Genomic DNA, 7,019 nt, shown 5'->3' with positions numbered 1-7,019 from the left:
AGCCCTGGTCGTGCAATGGTGAAGCACTCAGCTGCTAACCGAAAGTTGGTGGTTCAAAACTTTCTCATGGCTCCGTGGGAGAAAGACCTGGCGATCTGCTCCTGTCAAAATTACAGCTTAGAAAACCCTCTCAAGCAGCTCTACTCTGTTACATGGGGTCGCCCTGAGTCGAAAATCAACTGAATGGCAACCAACAAGAGCAATATCACCTGTTAACGTTTTTGTGTACTATCGGGTCGATTCCAACTCATAGCTACCCTATATGACAGAGTAGAACTGCCCCCAGGGTTTCGTAGCTGCCTCAAATCCTTTGCCAAAACTAAAACTAAACAGGAAAGCAAATGAAATCTTCCCATACCAAAAAGGAAATCAATGGAAATTTTTATGTGTAGATTGGTAATACCTGTGAATTATTTATTTTTGTCTTAGAAAAAGATTTCCTTCGAGCATTTTTTAGAGAAAAATTAAGAAATTTTTGAATTTCATCTGACAAAATAGGTAAAACAGAGGAAAATGACGTATTGGCCTAACTTAGTTGGGACCGTGTGGATTCAACAGTTCATTTTCTTCTGAGTGTCTTTCCCAGTGTTGAGAAATTAAAATCACGAAGTTGTTTCTCAATTGTTAATAGAAAGAATATTTGTTCAAAATTTAAGCATTAGTTCCCAATTGGCGCTCTTTTGCTAATAGACTTCATTTCATGTACTATTTCATTTATAAGCACACTGTTAAAATAAAACCACCAAAAATCGTTTTATGCACTGAAGGCACACTTTCTAACAGTCAGCAGGGACTAACAGAGTTGGGGGCTGTTCGGGCAAATTTCTGGTGAAGTAACTGCTGTGTAAGGAAAAGTTCACCCTACCCGTAAGCCTAAGGAACATTTTCCTGGAGACGATCAAAGTGGCAAAAGGGAATTTGTTCTTAAAATGAGAGCTAAGTTATAAATGTTTAATACCGCCAAAAGTAATACTTCTCCCTCCCTCATATGTGAAAGATCTGAGTTCTGGAAACTAAGGCTCGGGAGAATTGAGGATAATTTCTGACTCTCAGTAGCCCTGTTAGTCCCATCCACAAAGTGGAAATAAAAAGTATTTTTTCATCTTCTTGTTGCAATTGGACTTGGTAATGATGAGTAAGTCCACGTTTAGTACCCCCAGAACATAAGTGCTAAAGAAATACTGAAGGGCTTGGACGAGGTCCAGGAATAATCACAAGCAACTTAGTTGTTCCCCTGTTACATCTCTCCCTCCCCATTGATGATCCACTTGCAGACACATGCACCAAGGGTATAGGAATTGAGAATATTTTGTTGTTGTTGTTAGGTCCCATCCAGTCAATTCTGACTCATGTTATCAGGAGGGATATGTTATTGGGAGGGACCAGTCCCTGGAGAAGGACATCATGCTTGGTACAGTAGAAGGTCAGTGAAAAAGAGGGAGACCCTCAAGGAGATGGGTTGATACAGTGGCTGCAACAATGGGCTCAAGCATAACAACAATCACGAGGATGATGCAGGATGGAGCAATGTTTCGTTCTGCTATACACAGTAGGGCTGCTATGGGTTGGAACCGACTCAATGGCACCTAACAACAACAACAACAGAGCCCAAACATTTTGATCTGCATTCCAGACCCTCACAATCTTTCTCAGCTAATATAAAGAAATCACCTCCCATTTGTCCTGCCCTGGAACCCTGTCCCTGGCATGCACCACCACCAGACACACTTAGCCTCTTCTCTCCTCAGCCCTTGGCTCAGCATGACCGAGATCCCTACGCTGTGACTTCCACCAATTCCGAAAAGCCCTCTCTCCAGTTCTCCCCACTCAACTCTCATCCACTTCTCAAGGCCAGCTGAATTGTTTCCGCTCATGAAACAGGTACTTTGTGAACGACAACTACACTAGGCACCACGAGAACATGAAAAAGGAGGACTTAGAAAAAGCCCTTTGAGGTTACAGAGCTGTGAGGTAGATAAGGCTTGTTCTTAAATATATGTCTGTCTAAGATAGGGTAGGCAGTGGGAAGCACCACAAGAAAGGAGCTGGGAAGTGCCATGGAGGGTCAGAAGAAGGAAAGAGTCCTTCAGCTGGGTGAAGAGGTGGTGACTTTTGCACTTGGAATTGAGGGATAGGCAGCATTTGGGCAAGCGGGGATGAAGGGAAAGGCCATTTTTTTTTCTGTGGAAGAAACTAGACAAAAGGGAGCTCTAGAGAATAGCAAAGTGTGTGTAACGGGCAGTGACTTTCCTATAAATTTCAAAATGCTTATTCCGGCTTACCCATAGGGGTTACCATATTTATGACTATGTTAAGAATTACATATGTGTATGTTGTATTTTCCTAAACACATTGTAAGTCTCCAGAAGTAATAATAGCTTTATATATTAAGATCCAACTTTGTGCCCTGTACTTCCATTATGGCTCTTACTCTACAAAAGACATTATTGTCACCATTGTAGGTGAGAAGGTAAAATGACATAGCCAAGACCACCCGTCTATTAAGTTATAGAGGGGTAGTATGAACTTAAGCCTTTCTGATTCAAAAAAGCTGTTTTTTCATCACATCATGATCATACATTATTAATCGGACAAAGATGAATAAAATACAATCCTTGCATTTCAGGAAATCTTGATCCAGTGGAGGAAGAGAAAGGAATACTCAGGATTGATCACCTGTAGCCTCAGACGCTGGGTGATGGCAGCTTCCTGCCACCACCAGCTGGTGTCGAGTTGACTCCAACTCATGAAGACCCCATGTGTGTCAGAGTAGAACTGTGCTCCACAGGGTTTGCAATGACTGATTTGTTTAAAAAGTAGATCACCAGGCCTTCCTTCTGAGGCACATCTGGTTGAACTCAAACGTTCAACCTTTTGGTTAGCAGCCAAGAGCATTAACTGTTTGCACCACCCAGGGACTCCTGATGACAGCTAGGACAGCCTTATTTCCACTATCTTCCTTTAAGTCTGGAAACCCTGGTTGGGTAGTGGTTAAGTGCTGTGGCTGCTAACCAAAAGGTGGGCAGTTCAAATCCACCAGGCGCTCCTCGGAAACTCTATGGGGCGGTTCTACTCTGTCCTATAGGGTTGCTATGAGTCGGAATCAACTCAACGGCAACAGGTTTGTTTTTTGTTTTTCCTTTAAGTTCTTATCTTTTCTCCGGGCAATTACAGTGGTGTCACTGAGGGGCCGGGGGGTGGGGGAGGGTACAGACCACACACCCTGACACTGTCAGAGGGAGTGACACCAAAATGACTCCAGCATTTGCAGTGGCAGCGGTGGTAGGTGAGCCAGCATTGTTGGAGGAAGGGCCGCCAAGGCAGTGGTGTTACTAGGGCTGGTGTTGCCCACCACCCAGGGCAGTAACTTGTCACCCCTCACCTGTCAGTCGCTAGTCAAGGTACACTCTGCCCATGGTGGGGGTGTTCCTCTGGCTGGCCCCACCCACGATGGGGGGAGTGATGAGTTACTGCACTGGATGACACCAACCCTCGTGACACTACTGGACAATTATAAAACCTTAACTTGTCTGCTTGCTATACCTTCGATCAATTTTCCATGCTGCCTTTAGAGACGGCTCTCTAAAGAACATATAAATGCATGTCTTTTCTCTATTCAAATGTCTCAGGGACTCTCCAACATCCATAAGAAAAAGTCCAAATACCATAATTTCATCTACAAGGCACAATTCAGGAGTCTTACCTGACCTACTGTGTTGGTTAAGGTTGTGTGTCAATTTGTCTGGGCCATGATTCTCAGTGGTTTGGCAGTTATGAAGTTTGGCAGCTATGTAATGATGTAATCACCTCTGCAACAAGATCTGATGTAACATGATGACCTCCATGGTGAGATCTCCTATGAGCAGCCAATCGGTTGAAAGGGAGTTTCCTTGAGGGTGTGGCCTACATCCAGTATATGGGGACTTTCTGGCAAGGCTCCCTGGCTTTTTCTAGCTCTGGATCCTGCAGCTGGATCCTCATTCTGACCTTTGCTTCTTGGAACTTGAGCTGCCAGGTTAACTGCCAATCTTGGGATTCAACAGCCTCCCCGGCTTGTGAGGCCAGCAACCTGCCATTTTACCGCCCATCTTGGAATTCGTCAGCCTCTGCAATCTGTGAGCTAGAAGCCTGCTGTCTGACCTGCTGATCTTAGGTTTGCCAGCCTCCGCAGCTACGTGAGTCAGGAGAAGCCTCCAGCTTGACCCATGGGCTTGGGACTTTCCAACCTCTACAAATGCACGAGCCATTTCCTTGATATAATTCAATCTCTCTCTGTATATACATGTGTGTGCATGTATATATATATATATATATATACATATATGCCTTTCACTGATTTTGTGTCTCTAGAGCACCCAACCTAAGATATCTACCTTCCAGCATAGTATCCATCACAGGCAGCCAACACCTCAGCCAGAGTAAGCTACTTGCAACTCCCAGTCAGGCCTCCAAATGTTTCCCTCTTCCTCAGTGCCCTTTCTCTTCCTTGTTCTTAAAAATTCATCGTTACTTGGAGTAAGGCATAAATGTCATTTTCTCTTGAGAAGCTTCCCCTCACCCTGCTCATACCTTAATCAGCATGTATGACCTTGTAGCATATTTTCTTGCGAATTTTTGTCTTCCACACTGGGTCATGGAACCCTTTGGATATAATATGTATGTAATATATAGATGTAGAATAGATATAAAAAAAAACAAAACCAAACATAGTGCCATCAAATCGATTCCGACTCATAGCGACCCTACAGGACAGAGTAGAACTGCCCCCATAGAGTTTCCAAGGAGCTCCTGGCAGGTTCGAACTGCCGACCCTTTGGTTAGCAGCCGTGGCACTTAACCACTACACCACCAGGGTTTCCAGATATAGATATATAAATATTGGAATGCCAGGCCTAATAGATTCTCAAAAAGTGTTAGATGAATGAAGTAATGATGAAAGAAACAGCACATTCATCAACAGATATGAAAACTGAAGAAGAAGATGTTTAACTGAATATAGGATGGAGATGTGCTGCTATATACAGTTGTATAGTTACCAGAAACTAGTTTCTGACAAGTCCATTCTGACTCATGGTGACCCCCTGTTTGCCAGAGTAGAACTACTCTATAGGGTTTTCAATCTGCTTATTTTTTGGAAGTAGATCTCCAGGCCTTTCTTCTGGTGTACCTCTGGGTAGAGTCAAACCTCCAACCTTTCAGTTAGCCATTAAACGTTTGCACCACTCAAACACTGTATAGTAACAGACAGCTAGAAATGTAGCCCAGGCTAATTAAAATAAGACGAAATATGTCTTAAGAGTTTTGTAAGATTTAGTATTTCATTTCCTACTAAATCACCACTCAGCTGAGCAGAATCGCCTGCAATGCAGGAAACTCTCAAAGCCATACCTGGGTGGTCTTTTACTTGTTACTGTATCACTATGAGTTGGAATCGCCTCCATGGTACCCAGCAACAACAACACGCCAAGATGACAAGATGATGAAACACACACTTCATGGTCATGATTGTATTTCTCTTACTCTAAAGTAAATCCTCACTCTTGATGATAATTATATTTCACTTACAATGTAAACACAGAATATGAAACATACGTGGTGGGGTGTGAGGCTAGTTTCCTGTTCTTCCTCAAGAGGAATCACTGATAACCCTTGGCCAGTTTTAATCCCATATGAAATGCTCTCCTGTGCGTACCAAACTGCATCTTGCCCTTCGCTGGTCTACACGAGCATATCTACTTCTTACCTTCTTATCACCTACTACAGAAATTTCATAGGTTTTGCTAATACACTTATTCAAAGTGCTGTCATTAAGTACTTAGTCTATATCAGTTGGTTTCCAAGAAAAGATTTCTTCTCTCCGATAAGCTTTGATTTTCTCCAATATGCTTTGCAAAATGCTTGCACCTGATTTACCAGCTCTAGAGCATTTTTTTTTTTTTTTTTTTTAAAGCATAGCCCTGTACTGCCACAACTGTCTGCTCATTTCTAAACCCAAAAGCATTCACCAAGCTGAACGTGCCACCCAGCCTTTGTTCTCCCAGGTACCACCAGCATTCTTTCACACAGCAACTAGAGGGGATTGAATACCTTATTTGATGAAATAATTTACTGCTTGGGAGCTGAGATGACGTCACCTTGGCACTGAACCTCTGATGATGATTCTTTGTAAAAGCAGCAGCTGCTGGAGAGCTTTTGCTGTGGAGCCATTTCAAGCAAGGTAGTGCCGGAAGATGACCTTCCTAGGTTGGAAGGCACTCAAAATACACAGTGGCTGCAACGATGGACTAGAGCATACCAGTGACCATGAAGATGGCGGAGGATGAGGCAGTGAGTGGTTTGTTCTCTTGTACATGGGGTTGTCGTGAGTCAGAGCTGACTCAATGGCAACTAACAACAACATTAGTAGGCTATCAATTACACCTTAAAAAGAAAGATCTGGTGATCAGCTTTCTGAACCCTCAGCTATATACGTATAAGAATCCTTGCAAAACTGTAAAATTTCCTAACCTGATTGCCAAATGAGCGAAGAGGTACAGGATGGAGCAACTTTGAAATTGACACTGTGTTCAAATTTCAGGCTCCGTCAAATAGGCAAGATGCAAAAAATGTGAAGAGACTTTTCAAGGATGTTGCCGTACCTTGTGGGTTAGGGATACTTTTTGACTGATGTACTAACAGTTTATGTTAACGTGAGTGTAATTATGAAAACTTGCCTGGAGAAAAGAAGACTGAGTCACTACTTAATAACTGTCACATGTAACCCAGAGAGGATTTTCATGGAGCATGTGGCATGGGGTGACACAAATAAGCCAAGACATAACCCTGAATCCCATTCAACCCATGATTTTTTTAATATTAACAATTATACAGGCACAGAGAACACACTACCTGTAGGTATAGCGTGGGCTATACAAAGGTCATTCTAGTTTTCATTGTTTTCAAGTCCAGTCAGCAAACCTGACTGATGATTGGCGACTTGAGCCAGTTGAAGGAGATGGTTGACAGACCAACACGACTGC

This window comes from Loxodonta africana, chromosome 17 (assembly GCF_030014295.1).
Source record: "Loxodonta africana isolate mLoxAfr1 chromosome 17, mLoxAfr1.hap2, whole genome shotgun sequence".
Taxonomy (NCBI): domain Eukaryota; kingdom Metazoa; phylum Chordata; class Mammalia; order Proboscidea; family Elephantidae; genus Loxodonta; species Loxodonta africana.
This window is presented reverse-complemented; position numbering follows the sequence as displayed.